This window comes from Cupressus sempervirens, chromosome 8, assembly GCF_028749045.1.
Source record: "Cupressus sempervirens isolate cs-2001-9-10 chromosome 8, ASM2874904v1, whole genome shotgun sequence".
NCBI classification, from domain to species: Eukaryota; Viridiplantae; Streptophyta; class Pinopsida; order Cupressales; family Cupressaceae; genus Cupressus; species Cupressus sempervirens.
The window spans coordinates 614,511,820-614,532,938 of record NC_143125.1 but is presented as its reverse complement, the minus strand read 5'-3'; the positions used below and the strand labels follow the sequence as shown (position 1 = coordinate 614,532,938).

At 33.3% G+C, this 21,119-nt stretch overlaps 1 pseudogene; it reads left to right on the top strand.

Annotated features, from left to right (window-relative positions):
* Positions 1-2,490: 2,490 nt before the first annotated feature.
* Positions 2,491-4,105, top strand: LOC149543922 (serine/threonine-protein kinase PEPKR2-like; annotated as a pseudogene).
* Positions 4,106-21,119: the final 17,014 nt, after the last annotated feature.

The following is a 21,119-nucleotide window of genomic DNA, read 5'->3' as shown; positions in this document are numbered from 1 at the left end:
CTCACACTTGATTTGATTCAAATGAGCACATATTTCGCATATGGTTTATTTGTGGCTTTAAACATACATATTAATTTAATGCTAAAGTGTAAATATTAAAAAATTGAATATTCACTTCACACATACACCTTTCTCAAATAGACATGTCACATATATCTCATTACAAATAATAAATAAATAAATTTAGGTAATAAAAAATCAACACAAACACTAGGTTGAAAAAATGGTCATAGCTCCCAGATACTTTTTTTATTAATCAACAACTTCTATTTATTTAGAAATATATTGATGGATTTCAACAATTGATTCAATGTTGTAATTAAAATTTAAAAAAAAAAAAAAAAACAAACAAACTTTGTATTGAGACTCAAACATTTGAAAAACTTTAGAACACTCTGAATTATAAATGTTACTCTACAAACATGACAAATATGTTGAACACTTAATCATTTTATAATTGTTCGCCGAAAAAACAAACAAAATTGAATGAGGTATATAATCTAAATTTATTAAATTATATAATCTATAATAGTTTAAAAACTAGTCAAAACTACTTTTACTACAATTACAAATGAGCAATAATTTCATAGGCACACAAAAAGGTTAACTAAAAAAGCCTATAAATTAAAATCAATTATTTATTATAGAAAAATATTCTTCTACATAAAATAATGAAATGGAATTTTGAAATTGAGATCAACTGTTTATTGTTAGTTTAGACAACAAATTGTGTTACACCATATTTCAGACACACTTCATCACGTTGAAAAATAAATAATTTTCTGAAAATTAAAGCACACTTTCTTCATATGAAAACATCAACCAGAATTTTATCTACAAAATTAAATTATCGTTATATTAAAAATGCCAATCCCGATCCCACGTGTGTCAGTTTTCTCAATGCTTGTCAAAAGCTGTGTCAAAAATACCCGTGGCAGAAAACAGAGAAAAAAGTCTAAGTTGAGGCCATTATTTAGTGTTCATCGTCTATATTTATCTTCGTAATGTGAAGACAAGTGGAAATAAAAACTTTTATCTTCCCTGACAAGTAATTTAATACATCATAGCCATTTTTGGCAATTTGCTAAAATCGATTTGCTTCGCAGCTTCCCGCCCCCCCCCGCCGGCACCAATTCTTGTATTAAACGCTTCGGATGTTTTCCCTCCCCATTCGAAAATCAATCTTTCCCTCCACCTTTTGAACGCAGCGCTTCATCTCACCCCCATTTACTCTCTTTAAAAACACCTGTTTCAGGGGTAATTTGTAAAGCTTACCCTCGATTCAACAATGGCTTCTTCTGGAGCACCTGCCGAGGCCACTAAGCACCTGATGTGATCTCGGCTGAAGAAAACTTTCAAAAGGAGCCCTCTGAATTGGGGAAGGTACCGTCGGAAAGTTCTGCTCTCGTTGGGGAAAATCAAGCTGATGCCAAGTCCGTCAGTTCGCCGGTCGAGGGATTGGTGAACGATTTGGATGGCCAAAACGTCTCAGCTGCTACAAATGGAGATGTCGCAGAGGGTCTTTTCGAAGCGGACGCTCTTTTCGACAAGCAGTTGAGATTAGGCAAGTGTCTTTTATTCTGCGCATCTTTTTTCTCGATTGTTTTTTATGGTCTATCTCGGAGTCAAATCTGGGGTCTCCTGGACACTATGCTCGACATCGGTGCTCTGTCACACGAGCTATAGCCCCTTTGTTGTTGTTGTTCAGATCTTTCCCAATCTGAAATACATTTTTTTGATTTATATTTCATTTTTTTAGAAAGTATGGTGCAGACTAACTTATGAAGATCAGTCTTCCGTTGCTGATTTGATTCGTTCTTCTGTTGTTAATCATTTGTTGCTGGAATGGGTTTGTTTTTTTAGCACTTTTTTCTAGATTCTTGATAATGTGATTTGATAATATGATCAAAGAGAGGTGCTGATGAGGGTTAGAAATATATTAACGCTTTGAAGGGTAATTTGTTTTGGGGCCATCGCACCATTCTAATGGCATTATACTAGGATTGGATTAATGCATTATATGTGTTTTTAGAGTAATGACATGCAAGTGTTCTGAGAGGAATGGTATATAGAGTATTGTATAATTATTTTCAGAGTTTTATCAAATTATCCTGTGTTTAGCTGGTTGTCACAATTTCTGAATATATTGCTACAAATAATTTGGTCTGTGTGTTTCTAACATTCAATAAGCCTAAAATGAAGGCTATGATATTTGAAGGGGACTAGTTTTCTTAACCATTGACGCATTCTAATGGTATCCACAGGAGGTTGTGATTACTGCACTATCATTTGAGATAGAATGATTTAGATACAATTGTGTATACATTGTTGGATTGTTTTAGCAGGTTTTCGTTACTCTTAAATTTATTGATACAGATGAATTAGGCTGTGTTTGTAACATCCAAAATAATAGGATCAACTTTCTTTTACAAATTGAAATTCATCATCATTTTTGTGATTTCTGGCAGGCAATGTGAGGTCCAAGCAAAGATGACTCCTGTAAAGAAGAGGAGAACGAACATTGTATCAGACCATATGATTTGCTCATGTGATGATGGTGCATCAACCTCAGCCTCTGCCTCCCTTTTCTCACTTAAACATTTGAACTCTCCACAATATCACCAACCACCTGTTGTTACTGTTTCTACTCCAAGAAGAGGTATCTGCTTGAAGGATACAACTCCAAGAGGCATAAAGAGGAAATGTGGTTGCATAGAGGAAACCACTCAAATCATTAGGGATCATAAAATTGAATCTGATTATTGCATTAGTCCAATTTTGGGCAGAGACAAATACGGAGTTGTAAAGTTGTGCAAGAACAGAGTCACACAAGAAATGATGGCATGCAAGACTGTGCCCAAAGATTCTCCACAAAATGTATACAAAGAAGTGGAGATTATGAAACACCTCTCAGGTCATCCCAACATTGTAACACTTCATTCTGTGTACGAAGATGCAGATTCTTTGCATCTTGTAATGGAGATTTGCTCTGGGGGAGGCCTTGCTGATTCTGTGAAAAAGAGATGTTATTCAGAGAGGGAAGCCGCACAATTGATCAGACAACTGCTTGATGTAATTCAACACTGCCATGAAATGGGAGTTGTTCACAGGGACATCAAGCCCCAAAATATTCTTTTATCCAGTGATGGACAGATGAAGTTATGTGATTTTGGCATGTCGGTGCATGTGGCAAATGGTATGCCATTCACACTTTCAAATTAGTAGAGTTCTTTTCTTTTTTATAGTTCAAAGACTATTGTCAATATTTATATCAATAGAGTTCTATTCATTTTATGAAATCCAAACTCTTTAAATTAATTCTAAATATCAAGATTGTTATAAATTAAAACTCTTGTTTGTATTGAGTGTAGGTCAAAATTTATCAGGTTTGGCTGGCAGTCCCGCATATGTAGCCCCTGAAGTTTTGGCAGGGAAATATACAAAAAAGGTGGATGTATGGGCTACTGGTGTCATCCTCCACGGGCTCTTGATTGGTACCTTACAATTTTGTGGGGATTCTATAGATACCATCGTTGAGCCAGTGAAAAATGTGCAATTAAATTTCTTCACTGATAAGTGGAAATCTATTTCTGAGCCTGCCAAGGATTTGCTTTCTAGGATGCTTTCAAGGGATGTTGAGAAGAGGATTTCTCCAGAGGAAGCCTTGAGTATGTATATTTTTTAGCTTCACATTTTTGGTATAAATTTATACAGTCATTCTGAGGTTTTTCTTATGCACTTTTCTCTTTGTTTTATAGTCCATCCTTGGATCTTGTATCATACAAAATCTGATATGGAGCTCTTTAAGGAGTGAAATTTGATGATTCCATACAAGGCAGAGAGAAAGAAAGAGACAGAAGAGAAGTGTATATGCAAGAATTTACGCTCCTCACTTCTTGATGCAGTTGATCATGCTCTTTTATCTCTTTCAGAGAAAGATTGTAGAGAACAAGAAACAAACATGGATCTTGTGGATGTTCTATGTGCTACAATTTCACAGATGAAAATATCCAAACATAAAAAGAATAGATTCAACATGGATGCCTATCCTTGCCTTGGACAGAGCTCTATTTATTCAAGATTTCCTCTTTGTACAGCATGTTGAATGCTGAATTGTACTGATTAGACTCAGCATATTCCATAGCTGATATTTGAGTCCTTTTATGTTTTTGTGGAATAAATTTGGTCTCACCAGAAGCTTATACTGCACCCTAAGGTGGTGCTCTTTTTATATTGTATATGTATCTACAACATTCAAATTGTAAATGGAAGAATTGTATATATTTTTTTTATGAAGAATAATACAAGAATGGTAAAGGATTGTCAAGGGATGCTTACAAAAAAATAAAAGTCTATCTAGAACACATGAAATAAAGATTAAACATTATGTTTAAAATAAATAATTTAAATTCAATTGATATAATGATAAATAACTATGTAGAAGAAATGAAATAATTTAAAACAAAAGTTAGTAATTTTATTTCTCTAACTGAATCATGGAAATCTTCCAATAAATGTAGGACCATAAAATTGACAGTTTACAGTATGACAAATAATGATACTACAGTATAAAGTTTTGAACCAAGTGCCGTTATAAATATCTATTGATTATAATAGGGGAGATATTATTTATTTATATAAATGTTTGAATGTAGTGTAGAAGGTAAATTATAGAGATAAAATTGTAAGTATTGTATTTAGACAACATAATATTATGATTGGTGAAAAAAGAGTTGGAATCATTTATGTAAAAGTACAAATTCTAAATTTTAAAAAATAAATTTATTCAATTTTCTTAATGTAAATATTTTTTTGATGTTTAAGTTTTAATAAGAATCACAATATTAATAACTAACTTATTGCAAAATTCATATTTTCTTTAGTATCATTCTAATAGAACAATTAACAAAATTAGATGAAAGATTAAAGATCAATGTATAAATTAACATTAATTTTATTGATTATTGATATTTGAATTTCAAATTATTCATAAACACTTCACTGCAAATCTATATCCTTTTTAATGATACCTCAAAAAGTGAACTTTACAAGTTTAGGCAAAATATTGAAAACAATAGAAATATTTCAATTGCATTCCTAGAAACATGCAAGATTGTTGCAATACATTTTACCTATATAATATAAAAATTTGAAATGTTTTTATTCAATTCCTAGATTTACTAGACGATGCATTTCTAATTAGAGTTCACTTTTAGTTAAAACGGTTGTAGAAGTACTTGATTTTTGTATTTTTCAACTTTAGTGTTAGAATTACATAGTCAAGAATAGAGCTACACTTCATACCCAATTCAAAGAGATAGAATGGGATACATCATGGTGGAGTTATCTACTTTCATGAAAAGTAGACAATTTTACTCCACTTTTGCTTCAATTTTAACTATACATAAAATATAATAGTTTGAATTTAAAAAAGTAAAATGAACAACAACAAAAATTTTAGAATGAGTATTAAAATCCGCAACACAACATGCTTTAGATCTATATTATCTCCAAAGTCATTTTTAAGAATTTGATTATAAAATTGATTCTATAAATACATAAATAATTTTTTCCATGTTGCAAAAGTATAGTGATGTAAATATGACAAATCTTATAGATATAGACTTGACCATCACTTTGACAATATTTATCATACAAGATTAAAAAAATATTGGGTGCTATCAATTAAATATTCATGGTATTTATCATCAATTCAAGATTAAAAAAATATTAGTTGCTATGAGTTGAATAAATAGTAAAGATTTATCCACATTTTAAAAAAAAAAAATTCAAAAACTTTTATATCAATTTGATCTAAAGAAAATGCATATAGATTACATTAAATAATATTTAACATTGGTAAGCTTTGGCTTCCCACTTTTCTTGATTTTCCATGAAATTTCCTGCAACTCTTTCTCTCTTAGTGATATACTTCTAAAACATGACTCTAAGCTTAAGAAAGAAATAGATGGATGTGGATGAACAACATTCCACATGCTTTCATTATCTTCCTTAGTTTGTGCTTCTTGTAGATAGATTAGAAATTTATTTATATAATATTATAAGATAACAACCTTGCAACCACCCAATATAGTACCTTCTCCATTTTTTGCTATATTTTTGCTACAACTTGTTTGATTCCTTTGTCTCCTTGTGAAAATAACCACAACTTGTCCCAACTAATTTTAACATGCTACTAAATAAAAAATAAAATAAGTAATTACCTTATCCACCTGAATATGATTATTAAAAAATTCAAGGAATACAAAGTGACTTCAGAGAAGTGGATTTGAGCAAGAATTATAATTTTCAAAAAATTAATCCATTGTTTGGGTCACAAAAGAGGAATTTGAATTCATGCAAATGTGGATTTGTATCCCCATTTGACCCCCAAAACAAGAATTATGTATTCCTCCAAAATACTTGTTATTTGGGACTCCTATTTTAAATCTCATTTAAAAAAAAAGTGGTGATTCAAAATAAACTAAAATTTAATTGGATTTGACATCCACATGCCCATTTTTGAATATCAAATATTTGCAATTTAGATGCTTCAACTATTAAGAAATTATAGTCAAATAAAGGAACTTGTAGGTGACTATAGAAATCCTTCAATGGCCTCAATAACAAATGCAGATCTATTTTAGATAACATAAGGCCCTGGAAAAATACCATGCTGACAAATGTAGAGGGAAAATATTTAGTTGATTAGGAGTATCGTCACAATAGTAGTAGGTGTAAATGCCCAAATAGTTGGCACTTTCCTAGCAGTTTACACATCTATTGTTCAACCACGACCTGGTCTAGATGAACACACAAAATCAGAGTTCCTCCCACGCCAAAAATTAGTTGTTGCAAGCATTACAAGTGGAAATGTTGATGCCTAAATATGGCATGAGAAATAACACCCAGCCAGGTACTACGGGGAGTCAAATTATAGTTTCAAACCCATGCCAAACAATGGGCAATATTGGCATGGGAAACCTATAACACCTTACCCCAAATCACTAATACCAGACATTAAATACATTCTCCCAATGTTGCAGAATAGTAATGCCAAACAAGAAATATTAAGGACACTCCAAATTAAGGCATTCATCATACAATTTTTTCATACTAGTTCGCTCTCCAGTCATAGAACATACAGTAAGGAAAGCACAGTAACACATAATTCTTAATTTGAACCAAGTGGTCCCAACATAAATTTAGAAACCATAATCTAGATTTAAGTTCCAGAATCCCAAATCAAGGGTTTCAGATTCCCATTCCTAAATCGTATTCCAACAACCAAACGGGCCCTGAGTGTATCAGAATATGTCTCTGAACTAGCTTTGTTGCAAAACCTTCTCTATATTTACAACTAGAACATTATTGAGTAAAATTGTGAAATAATTAATTTATTACTGTGATGCAACAAATTCATTAGAAATAGAAAGGGGGAAAAATAGAATTAATTTATTTCTATAATTTTAATTTGTTTCTATAATTTATGAGGTACAAGAATATAAGGAAATAAATAGAATATAAAAAACAACTCAAATAGTCAAAAAATAGTGAAAAATAGTGAAAAATAAATCTTAACAATTTCTCAGCAAAAAATTATAAAATTTGCGAGCAAAGCTCCCACATATAAGCCTATTGGATTAATTAAAGATAAATTGACCATTACAATATACACAGATAAATATTATCAATATCGATATTAAAATTTATTTATTTATTCATTATTCCTTAATATTTCTTTTAACATCATTATAGTTTTAGTTAAGAATCTTTAAAAATTTAAGTAGCATTATTTTATTTTATTTTAAAATTTTGTATTGAGTATACGAGATTTGAAAAAGTCTACAACACTATAACCATTAAAGTAGTTTGACTTGGATCACTTGTTCCATCAGATATTACATATTTAGTATAAAGGACCCATCAAGGAGTATTTAACAACAAGACCAAATACATATAGACCAAAATAAGATTTATGAAGCAACTATACTCAAGTATGACATTTATAGGGACTATTGTAGCCCATCCTTGTGGACCTGGGAATGTCACAGTAATTGCTACTAGACAAAGAAAGGCCACTGGTTCAGCAATAACATGAGTCTCTTTCTTCTCTGGGATCATTCTTCTTTCTTCTCTTACAACATTAATAAATGTGGAAGGAACCCTTTTATCAATCTCTATCATATAGTCATACTTGACCTCTTTCTTCAACATGGTGGTTGTTCCATTCTAGAGAAGCTTCTAAGAATTATCCTTTGCAATCTTCAAAACCAAGGTAACCTACATAGAAATATCATAAATTTTGAGTTTTCTAAGAGACCCAATAAGATTTCTAATACTACTAGAGAAAAAATTATCATTCCTTTTTCAATAAGAGCCATAAAATTTTAGTAGAAAGAACAAACCAAAAGAGATTACAATATTTATTATTACTAAAAAATCTCCTTGAAATGATATTATGAATGTTTAAATTCCGATCAAGGATAATCTGAAATATGGCCAAGACTTCGTTCAAAAAGACACAATAAAGAAGATATGGTAGATGGTTTGTGATTTCCTACAGCAGGGTCAAACATTGAAAACCTCATTTGGTTTAAGAATGGGTAGCTTGTGCAAGAGGAGTCTCCACAGAAAGCATAACTTGTTTGGTTCATTAGGTCTATGCTACAAATCAAAAAGAATTATTTCCCAATCTTTAAAACTGAGGGTCAACTATTAGAAACAATGGTTCACCAATATAACTAAGAGATTTGGGGAGGGGGGTGAGAATTAGTTATAATATCATTTAAAATATTTATTCTTTTAAGAAATATTGACCGTTCAACCAAAGTAAACATCAACCATAAAGAGATGCACATAAACAATTACACCAAATATGCTGACTAGGGAAACCCTTGATCAGAGGGAAAACCCTGGTGGGAATGATGCCCACAAAATGATGTACTAATATGAATATTCATTGTTAGAGGATGGATCTTGTTAGGAGTCTATTACAACATTTAGTAAAAAGAATCCCTATTAGGAGACTTTAAATCGATGTTAGGAGATTCCAACCCTATTATGAGTTATGGAAGGCAACTGAACCCACTGTCCAAATAGCTTCAAGATTAGATCAACAAACCCACTATCCAATTGACCTCGGTACTATTCCTTTCAAAATAATAGATGTGTAATAGGATTTTACTTCTTCCTCTATCCAATAAGTCGGACTCCTTCACCTTCAAATCATGCAATTATATTTGGAACTTTGTGATTAGTAATAGTAACCCTTAAGGTCACTTACATGCATTAGTATGTCACTCTGCTCTGCTGCTTAGTAATTTGCAAGTCTTTTCTTTTTCCTTGTAATCTAAAACATGGAAAACATCTTTCCTTTATACCATACTTTAATTAAATAAAATACACATTTAATTAATACTGTGGACTCACAATTATAGAAAAAATTTCACATGTACAACTTATGTACATGCACACTCTCTAACGTCATCAACGATTAGTAAACTATCTCCAATTCATTGTGCAACCCTTCACTGTAATTGTAATGAGCTGTAGAAATCATGCAATAGGAACTTCTTTCCTGATACTCTGTATCTATGTAGTTCTCTATAATTCAAGCATATCTTCTGTACACTATTGATTCAGGTTTTGTGCACTTGCCCATGTAAAAAATACACAATGTAGTATGTTCTAGTAATTTCACATCGTTAGATAAGTAATATAATATTCTCAATACAAAAATCACAGTCTACTGCTTTTTTAGTCTTTTAAAAACTTATTATTATGTTGTCATCAATGACAAGCATAGTTATAAATACATCATATAAATGTTCTGCAATGCTCCCCCATAGCATCAACATTCATGCTAACAATCTCCCCCTTTGGCATTGATGGCAACATAGATGAAAAACATCTAGTTCCAAGAATACCAACAAGTCTTTTCAAATCGTCTTCATCAATCAAATCTTGCTTTATGAAAATTCTTTATTACAACACTTCTCCCCCATAGTACAATGTTTTTCATGTCATACTTCTCCCCTATTGACATTAATGTCAAAGATAGTACACAAATGGTTCAATTTTCTTGAATATCCAATAATTTATCAACACAACCACAAGCTGGTCTGTTGCTTTACAACTTTGTATATAAATCCATAAACAATTCAAGAGTCTAAAGACACTATTGTATACCGATTACCAATTACCAAGAGTCCTTTGCTAACTGTATTCACCATAGACACTCTCCCATTGTGGAAGCATTAGCATTCAGTCTAGTCTAACAATGATGATATGTACCCTGGACTGATGCACTTTTGCATCTTTTATTCTAATATAGGCAAGGGCATAACCCCAAGCATACCTCTTAGGTACTCAAATGTGTCCTTTGGTAAGGCCTTTGTGAAAATCTCTACAATATGTTCCTTGGTGTTAATGTACTCTAGTCTAACTTCTTTCTCTGCAACTTTCTCTTTCAATACATGATACTTTATAGTGTTGTGCTTAGTCTTAGAATGCAAAATAGGATTCATAGACATGTTAACCATACTTGTATTATTACAGTAAATGATAACAGGTTCTTTGAATGTAATTTCAATATCCTTCATCATCTGCTTCATCCATATGACTTGATTACAGTTGTTTGTTGTTGCAACATATTCTGCCTCTGCAATGCTTTTTGAGGTGCAATCTTGTTTCTTGCTTAGCCAAGAAACCAATCTTCCACCAAGAAAGAATGCTCCTCCATTGGTGCTTTTTCTATCATCTATATCTCCAGCCCAATCAACATTAGTATAAGTGCAAAGAGTAAAATCATTACTTCTGTCATACTAAATGCCATAATCAGAGGTCCCTTTTAGATATCTAAATATCTTTTTTACTATTGCGTAGTGATATTCTTTAGGATCAGTCTGAAATCTTATCACAATTCCAACCACATTTGCTATATTAGGTCTACTATGAGGTAGATACTCTAATCCTCCAATCATAGATATGTACCTCTTTTGTTCAACAATAGGTTTGTCATCCTTGCTTGATAACTTGTGACCAGTTACCATAGGAGTTCCAACAAGTTTACAATTTTCTAGTCCAAATCTTTTCAGCAAATCTTTCAAATACTTAGTTTGAGAAATAAAGATTCCTTCTTTATTTTGAACAATTTGCAATCCTGAGAAGAATTTCATTTGTCCTATCATGTTCATCTCAAATTCATTCTTCATATCTTTAGAGAATTTGTTACAAGCTTCATTATTTCCTCCAAAAATGATATCATCAACAAATACAATGATTACCAACAAACCATTTTCTATCTCTTTCAAATACAAGTTACTATCTATTGTTCCTTTAGCAAATCCAACCTTTACTAACTATTTATCTAACCTTGCATACCAAGTTCTAGGTACTTGCTTCAATCCATACAAGACTTTCTTTAATCTACAAACCATATCCTTCTCTTCTATAAAAGGAAAAACTTCTAGTTTCTCAATGTAAACTTCTTCTTCAAGTTCTCCATTCAAGAATGTTGATTCAACATCTATCTGATATACCTTGTAATTTGTATTTGTTGCATATACCAAGAACATTCTAACTGCTTGCATTCTTGTTATAGGTGCATATGTTTCCTCATAGTCAATTCCTTCTTGCTAACAGTAGCCATTGCATATTAGTCTTGCTTTGTTTCTTATTACTTCTCCTTTGTTCATTCATTTTATTTTTGAATACCCATTTTGTACCAATCACATGTTTGTCCTTAGGTCTAGGGAATAGTTCCCATGTGACATTCTTTATTATATATTGAATTTTGTCTTCCATTGCTTTCATCTAATGATTATCCTTGATTGCTTCATCTGCACTTCTGGTTCTACTTGAGATATTAGGCATAGTTCTTCATTGATTCTGCTTCTTGTCATTATTCCTTTTTCTTTACTTCCTATTATCTGATCAGCAAGATGATTTCTTATCACATTCTTATTTGGGGTAAGAGTTTCTACTTGAATTCTTATTTTAGGTACACTACTATATTCTTCTCTTACTTCTTCAATTTGCACATTATTCTTCAAGTCATTTTTAGTCTTGAGAAATAATTCATTACATCTATTGGTCATCCTAGAATAATCATCTCCATCAGGGTTATAATCCACCATCTTTTCTTTAGTGCCAAACTTTTCATCTATTCTCACATTTGCGCATTCTACTATAGTTTTGTTTATATAGTTGAAACATTTGTAAGCTTTACTTTTTAATGAATAGCCAAGAAACATACATTCATCACTCCTTGGATCAAACTTACCAATATCATCATCTCTTTTGATGTAGCATTTTCTTCCAAATATTCTGAAATATTTGACTGATGGTGAGCATCTGAACCATAACTCATAAGGTGTTTTCTCCATACCTTTTATGATTTGTACTCTGTTTAGAGTGTATACTATTGTATTGACTGCTTCTCTCCAAAAAACTTTGGTACATCATTTTCAAATAACATAGCTCTTGTTGCTTTCGTAATTGATCTATTTCTTCTTTTAGCAATCCCATTCTACTCATGTGATGGGGTGAAGGTAGTTGTTTCTTGATTCCATGATCTTCACAGTAGATATTGAATTCTCTAGAAGTGAATTATCCTCTATCAGATCTTAAGCTCTTTATTTTAACTCTAGATTCATTTTCTACTTTGTTCTTGAATATCTTGAATTTCTCAAATGCCTTTAATTTATCTTTAGGAAAAGCTACCCAAATCATTCTGGTAAAATCATCAATAGAAATCATTAAATACCTCTCTCCATAGAATCCACTTGTTCTTGCAAGACTACTCAAATTTGTCTGAACCAATTCCAGCTTTTGTGTAGTACCAAATTGCTTGCTAGGAAATGAAACTTTCTTCTGCTTAGCCAAGATACATTCCTTACAAATAATTTAAGTGGGCTTAGTGATCTTAGGTAAATCTCTCACAACAAGTGTATTACTGGCTTTCACAATGTTATCAAAGTTTATGTGGCAAAATCTTTTGTGCCATAACCAATTGTTGTCAACTTTAGCTACTAAACATGTAATTTTAGTGGTGTTTAACTAAGATACATTACCTCTAGTTCTTGTGCCAGTACCAAGTAATTTTCCTTCCTTGTCTTTGATGATGCATGTGTCATTACCAAACTGTAATTGGTAACCTTTGTCCATAAGTTGTCCAACACTTGACAGGTTATGTTTTAGTCCATCAATAAAATAAACATCATCAATATTTTTTTTACCATCAAGTGTGATAGATCCAATTCCTATAATATGGTAGGTTGTATTGTTCCCTACTCTGACAATTCCTCCATCATGGCTTCTAAATTTTACAAATTTACTCATATCACCAGTCATGTGATGTGAACATCCACTATCACTGATCCAATCTTTCCTTTCAACTTGTGAAATCGGGGTTCTTTCTTCTCTGATTTCTCTATCAAGATCATCCTCCTTTATAGCTACAAATCCTAATTCATCTTCACTTTTTTTTCTAATCAGATTCTTCTTCTTCTTCTTCATATGCATATAAACAATTTCTAGGTCTCCTAGATTTGAATCTTCCCTTATACTTTCTTTCTCTTTTAGGACACTTAAATGCATAATGACCATATTCATTACATGTCCAACATTTAAAGATATTCTTACCAGCCTTTTCTCTTTCCACAAGAAGAGCCACTCCTGCCTGGATCTTTTCCTCCATAAACTTGTTGCTGCTAGCAATGTCTTCTTACGCTTTTGTGTTCATTGCTAGACTAGGTTTAATATTAAATGCAATAAATGTTGTCTCAACTTTTGTTAATTCTCTAGATTGTTTAAGATCGAATTCTTCAACTTCCAATCCATCTAGCAATGTTTCTTTGGTGAAATTAGTGGTACAATGTAACATTAACTGAATCATTTGTGTTATTGTCTTGAAAGGTGGTCTCAAAGTTTTCAAGATCTTTCATATTACTTCATGATTAGATTTCTTTCCACCAAGAGATGTGATTCCTACAAAAATCTAAGATATTCTACCGTAGCTTCTTACAAATTCTTCTTCCATCACTTTAGCATCTTGGAATGTGAAATACAAATTTTGTAATCTAACTCCTTTTGCATGTGTATCACCCTCATTATTAGCTTCTAAGGTTTCCCAAATTTCATGAGATGTTTTGAGTTGTTTTACCTTACTATACTCACTATTAGGTAGAGCTAACAATATTGCTTCTCTTGCCCTTATGTTGTACATAAATACTTCTCTTTGTTCCTCAGTACACCTTTCAAAATTACCTTCTTCCACAATGTTTTTAGATGCCTTGGTTACAAGCCACTATCCTAGACCCATGCACAAGAGATGAGTCTTCATTTTATCCTTCTAGTTTTCATAATTTGTGCCATCAAATCTTGAACTTTTCTTTCTGAACATGTTCACCATGGATCTCCCAAATTTGTTAAACTTTTTCTTCAAGAACCTAATGCTCTGGTACGAATTGTTAGAAATAATGGTTTGCCAATATAACTGGGGGGGTGACTCAGTTATATGATAATTTAAAACATTTATTCTTTTAAGAAATCTTGACCATCCAACCAAATTAACCATCAATAATAAAGAGATGCGCATAAACAATTACACCAGATATGTTGACTAGGGAAACCCCTGATAAGAGGGAAAACCTCGGTGGAAATGATGCCCACAAAATGATGTACTAATATGAATATTCCTTGTTAGAGGATGGACTTTGTTAGGATTCTATTAAAATATTTAGTACAAAGAGTCCCTTCTAGAAGACTTTGAATCCCTATTCGGAGATTCCAACCCTATTAGGAGTTGTGGAAGGTAGTTAAACCCACTGTCTAAATAGCTTCAGGATCATATCAATGAACCCACTATCCAATTGACCTCGGTACTATTCCTTTCATAATAACATATATGTAATAGGCTTTTACTTCTTCCTCTATCCAGTATGTTGGACTCCTTCACCTTCAGATCATGCAATTAGAACTGGAACTCTATGATTAGTAATAGTAACCCTTAAGGTCACTTACACGCATTACTATGTCACTCTTCTCTGTTGCTTAGTAATTTTCAAGTCTTCTCTTTGTCCTTGTTTTCTAAAACATGAAAAACATCTTTCCTTTATACCATACTTAATTAATAGATACTTGAGTCAACTTCATACTTCATTATCATATGTTAATTAAATGAAATACACATTTAATTAATGTTGTCAGCTCACAGTTATACACAAACTTTCACACATACAACTTTCGTACATGTGCACTCTCTAACATCATCAACAGTTAGTAAACTATCTCAAGTTCATTGTGCAACCCTTCACTATGATTGTAACGAGCTTTAGAAATCATGCAATAGAAACCGCTTTCCTAATACTCTGTTTCTATATGGTTCTCTGTAAATCAATCATATCTTCTGTACATTGTTGATTCAAGTTCAATGCACTTACCCATGTAACAAATACACAATGTAGTATGTGTTGGTAACTTCACATCATCAAATATGTAATATAATATTCTTAATACAAAAATTATAGTTTTCTGCTCTATTAGTCTTTTAATGACAAGCGCAATTATAAATACATCATATCAATGTTCTACAATGCTCCCCCATAACATCAGCACTTATGCTAACATCAAATGCTTGACTAAATTTAGGTGTTCAATGATGAAAAAGCTAGAAGTAAGGAAATGATAAATCAATTTAGCCACTAGTATTAGAAAAAGGGTTAACATCTTGTTAGGCTAGATCCAAAGGGCTGCCACTTTTAATAACAACAAGATAAGAGGGAAGCACAAGCCCACACACTTTCTCTAACATAGCATAGGTCCTCTTTTGAGTAACACAAAGGTTATATTTAGATCATAAACTCTCTCAAATAGATAACACTAGATTCACCAAGATATCTTTGAAGGAGTAGATACATCTACTATCCCAACCTTTGGCTAAACACCCTTGCATCAATGCTAAGGGTTTCTCCCCAATTTTTAAGCTCTACCAAATAAACAAGTCCCCATTAATAGAATTATTTTTGGAGATAAGGTCATTGGTTTTGACAAATTATCTCATTGATTCCCAATACTTCCAAATTGACACAAGAGCCTTCCACTTTCATAGAGAATCTACCTAAGAGGATATCCCCAAGATCTGAGCTCTTCCAATAAGAAGCTTTAGCAGGATGACCCTTGCTAATATTATTAATGATTAGTATTTTCCAAGGCTCATCTCCTTTAGTTTCTTCAGTGATTCATTTTACAGCTAGAGCCACACCTTGTAATTTGACATCCTTAAGACCAAGTCTTCCCATCACTCTATTCATGGTACATCATTGCCACTTAACAACATGGGCTTTCCTTAGATGATATGGATTTAGTTAAACATCCAAGCATATGCATAGTAGATAGTATAAGAGGAGAGGATTTTCTAACATACTTGCAATCCACTTGCTAAGGAAAGGTACCTCACATTCCACTTGGTAAACTTTTTATCAATATTTCTTTTTACCCATCTCCACATAATTGATAGATTAGGGTCAACTAAAAATGCAATCCCTAGATACATTACTATGTTCTTGGGGCCTCCGTAGGAAAATCAATATTGACTATGCCAAGTTGGGGGATCACTTTTCCAACCTAGCATGATGGATTTTGGAATAGAAATTATACTATAAGAAGCTAAGCAAAAAAGATCTAATTTTGACATTAAATTCTTAATATCACTTTTTTCCATCACTAGGTTAATAGCAATATTATTCACAAAATAAATATTGATGACATCGTCACCATTACGAAAAATGATACCTTTCACATAAGGTGACAAGCCACTATCTCTTAAAATATAACCCAATGCATCTACTAGAAATAAAAATAGGGCAAGGGCTAAGGAGCATCCCTACTTGAGAGACCTAGATAGAAAAAAAAATGAGACCTTTAACCATTGATTTCCACACATGCATTGTTGTCCTTGAACAATTTATGAACCATAATATAGTAGAACTATGGGAACCCTATTTGTTTATGCATCATTTTTATAAATCCCCGTTCAATTCTATAATATGGTTTTTCATAATCAAGGAGAAGCATGCTTGCCTTTTGATTGGTCTCCTTCACCCAATCCAAATCCTACAAGTAGGTAACTAAATTTTCAAGAATGCATCTTCCTTTTACATAGATAGTTTGGGTTTTAGAGATAATCTTATGTAGTATGCTCTCAAGCCTAGAGGCTAATATTTATGCAAGGACTTTATAAGACACATTTAGAAGCATTATGGGCCCAAATTTTTTATCAATGTTTTGTGCCCTTCTTTTGGAATGAGTTTAATCATGTTAGATTGTGGTGACTGATCAGGAAAGTACTGTACATACATGGTAGCTGACATATTATGGCCGACATATGGTCGACATGTTATAACCCTAAAGCGGTTTAATACTTGTATAAAAAGGGCTTAGGGTTGGGTATTTTATATATGTGTTGATACAAAATTGGTTCTTGCGGCGGTATTGAGCGTAAGGGATTACGAATTGTAATCAGGTTGTAATCACTGGATTGTAATAAGATCAGACTTGCTGTTTGGTGGATGTAGCCCAAGGATTGGGTGAACCACGTTAAATCTTGGTGCCTTGTGTTCATTTCTGTGTGTTCTATTATTTTCTGTTATTGGTTATATTTGCATGTAGTTTTTATTTCTGTCCGTGGTTTATCCTAACAAGTGGTATCAAAACCTAGTTGTTTTTTAGTTATCCTCTGCAGGAAAGTCTGACGGTTAAGTGGGAGTCTCATGGTTGAGTAGGAGTAATGGCAGATGAGGGTAAGCTGAGGGTTGATAGGTTTAATGGGTAGAACTTCCAGTTATGGAAGATGCAAATGGAAGACTATTTATATCAGAAGGATTTATGGAAGCTGTTGGAAGGAAAAGCCAAGAATCAGGGAACTATGTCAGAGGCTGAATGGGATCTTTTGGACAGAAAGGCACTCGGAAGCATTCGGTTATGCTTGGCACCATCGGTGGCATTTAATATTACAAAAACAAAGACGAAAAAAGATTTGATGAAAACCCTAGCGACACTGTATGAAAAGCCCTCTGCTTCAAATAAGGTATTTCTCATGAAGCGTTTATTTAATATGAAAATGGCAGAAGGTGGATCTGTTGCAGATCATTTAAATGAGTTTAATACTATTACTATTCAATTATCTTCTGTGGGTATCAATTTTGATGAAGAAATTAGGGCTCTCTTGATTTTGTGTTCTTTGCCTGAAAGCTGGAATGGCTTGGTAATGGCGGTCAGTAATTCTGTTCCTGGATCAAGTACCCTAAAATATGATGATGTGATCGGTGTTATTTTAAGTGATGAAACTCGTAGAAAATCCTCAGGTGGATCTACTTCAGGAAGTGCTTTAAATGCACAAAGCAGGGGCAAAACAACTGAAAGAGGAAGTAACTCTGAAAATCGTGGGAAATCAAGAGGAAAGTCAAAGGGGAGGAGGTCTCAATCGAGAGGACCAAATGATTGCTGGTACTATGGGAAACCAGGGCACAAAAAGAAAGATTGCTGGACTCGAAAGAAAAATGAAGGAGATAAATCAGATGGAGACAAAGAGGCAAATGTGGTAAGTAACAAATCCGAAGAGGATGCTTTGCTTCTATCTTTAGAGAGTGTTGATGATTCATGGGTTTTAGATTCTGGTGCTTCTTTTCATGCTACACCTCATAGAGGTTATTTCATTGATTATGTCCAAGGGGATTTTGGGCTTGTTTATTTGGGGGATAATGAACCCTGTCAGATTGTTGGAAAGGGAAAAATTAAGATTAAGTTGCAGAATGGGAATCATTGGCTACTACATGAGGTAAGACATGTTCCAAAGCTGAGTAGGAATTTAATTTCAGCAAGGCAACTCGGTGATGAGGGTTGTGTAGTTACTTTTAATGATAAAAATTGGAAGGTTTCAAAAGGTTCCCTTGTAGTAGCAAAAGGTGTGAAAGTAGGCACCTTATATCTTTGTACAGGTCATATTGTTCCTTCTACTTTGATTGTTTCAGAGAAAAATGAATATTCAGGAACAATTACTGTAGTTGAGCAAGGAGAACAAATAGCTGCTGTAGATTCTGATACAGCGCTGTGGCACAATAGACTTGGGCACATGAGTTAGAAAGGTATGAAAGTTCTTCATTCAAGGAAAGTTTTACCAGGTCTAAAATGTGTGAATATGGATTTCTGTGAAAGTTGTGTGTATGGAAAACAAAAGAGAGTGAGTTTTGTAAAGACAGGGAAGGAAAACAAAAAGGAGAAATTAGAGCTTGTGCATATAGATGTATGGGGACCGGCTCAGGTATCTTCCCTTGGTGGCTCTCATTATTATGTTACATTTATTGATGATGCAACTAGAAAAGTATGGGTTTATTTCCTTAGACAGAAATATGATGTATTTCAAATTTTTAAGAAATGGAAATGCTTGGTTGAAAATGAGACTGGTAAGAAATTAAAATGTCTCAGATCTGATAATGGTGGTGAGTATTGCAGTCATGAATTTGAAGATTATTGCTCCACTAATGGTATTCGTAGACAAAAAACTGTTCCAAGGACTCCACAGGAAAATGGAGTGGCTGAACACATGAACAGGACTATAATGGAGCGTGCAAGGAGCATGAGGTTGCATGTTGGGTTGCCCTTACACATGTGGGCGGAGGCTGTCAATACTGCAGTATATTTGATTAATAGAGGTCCCTCTACTCCTTTGGGCTATGGTATTCCAGAGGAAGCATGGACTGGTAAGAAGGTGAGTTATTCTTTTCTCAAGACCTTCGGTTGTGAAGCTTTTGCTCATATAGACTCTGAAAATAGAACCAAGCTAGAAGCTAAATCAAAGAAATGTGTCTTTGTTGGATATGGCATTAATGAATTTGGTTATAGGCTTTGGGATTTTGAAAATCTTAAAATTATTAGAAGCCGGGATGTCATATTCAATGAGAAAGTGTTGTACAAAGATCTGTTGCAGCAACATGAGAAGAAAGAAGATGATTATGTAGTGCTGGATGATACTCCAAAAGTTGATCTTCCAGCCATTCCTCATGATGTGCAACAACTGCAACAACAAATACCACACACACCAGTGAATGTTAGATGGTCAACAAGGCCAATTAGACCTCCACAAAGGTTTTCTCCCTCTTTGTATTCTATTTTACTTACTGATGCTGGTGAACCTGAAAGTTATGATGAAGCTATGCAGGTGGATACTAAGATTCAGTGGGAGTCTGCAATGAAAGATGAAATGGAATCTTTGCTGAAAAATAAGACATGGGATTTGTGCAAGTTGCCTGCAGGTAAAAAGGCTTTACAGAATAAATGGGTTTACAGGTTGAAAGAAGAGGAAGGAGGTAAGAAAAGATTTAAGGCCAGGTTAGTTGTAAAAGGATTTGCACAGAAAAAGGGAATTGATTTTGATGAGATATTTTCTCTTGTTGTTAAAATGACTTCTATTCGTACTGTTTTAAGTCTTGTGGCTACTAAAGATTTGCATTTAGAGCAGATGGATGTTAAAATAGCCTTTCTTCATGGTGATTTGGATGAAGAAATATATATGGCTCAGCCACAGGGTTTTGAGGTCAAAGGTAAGGAGAACTTAGTGTGCAAATTGAAGAAAAGTTTATATGGCCTGAAGCAAGCACCTCGGCAATGGTATCTAAAATTTGACAGTTTTATGCATGAGCATGGATATAACAGGTGTCATTTAGATTACTGTGTTTATTTTAAGAGGTTGGATGATGATAGCTACATTATTTTATGTCTATATGTTGATGATATGCTTATAGCTGGGTCTAACATGCATCATATTAAGGGGCTAAAATGCCAGTTAGCATGTGCATTTGCTATGAAGGATTTGGGGACAACAAAACAAATCCTTGGTATGAAGATTTGTAGAGATAGGAAGAACAGAACATTGACGCTATCTCAAGCTGATTATGTTGAGAAGGTGTTGCAACGTTTCTCTATGGAGAATGCTAAAGCTGTCAGCACACCTTTACCTGGTCATTTGAAATTGACTAAGGAGATGTGTCCCAAGACACAAGAAGAGGAGGATAAGATGTCCAAGGTACCCTATGCTTCAGCTGTAGGAAGTTTGATGT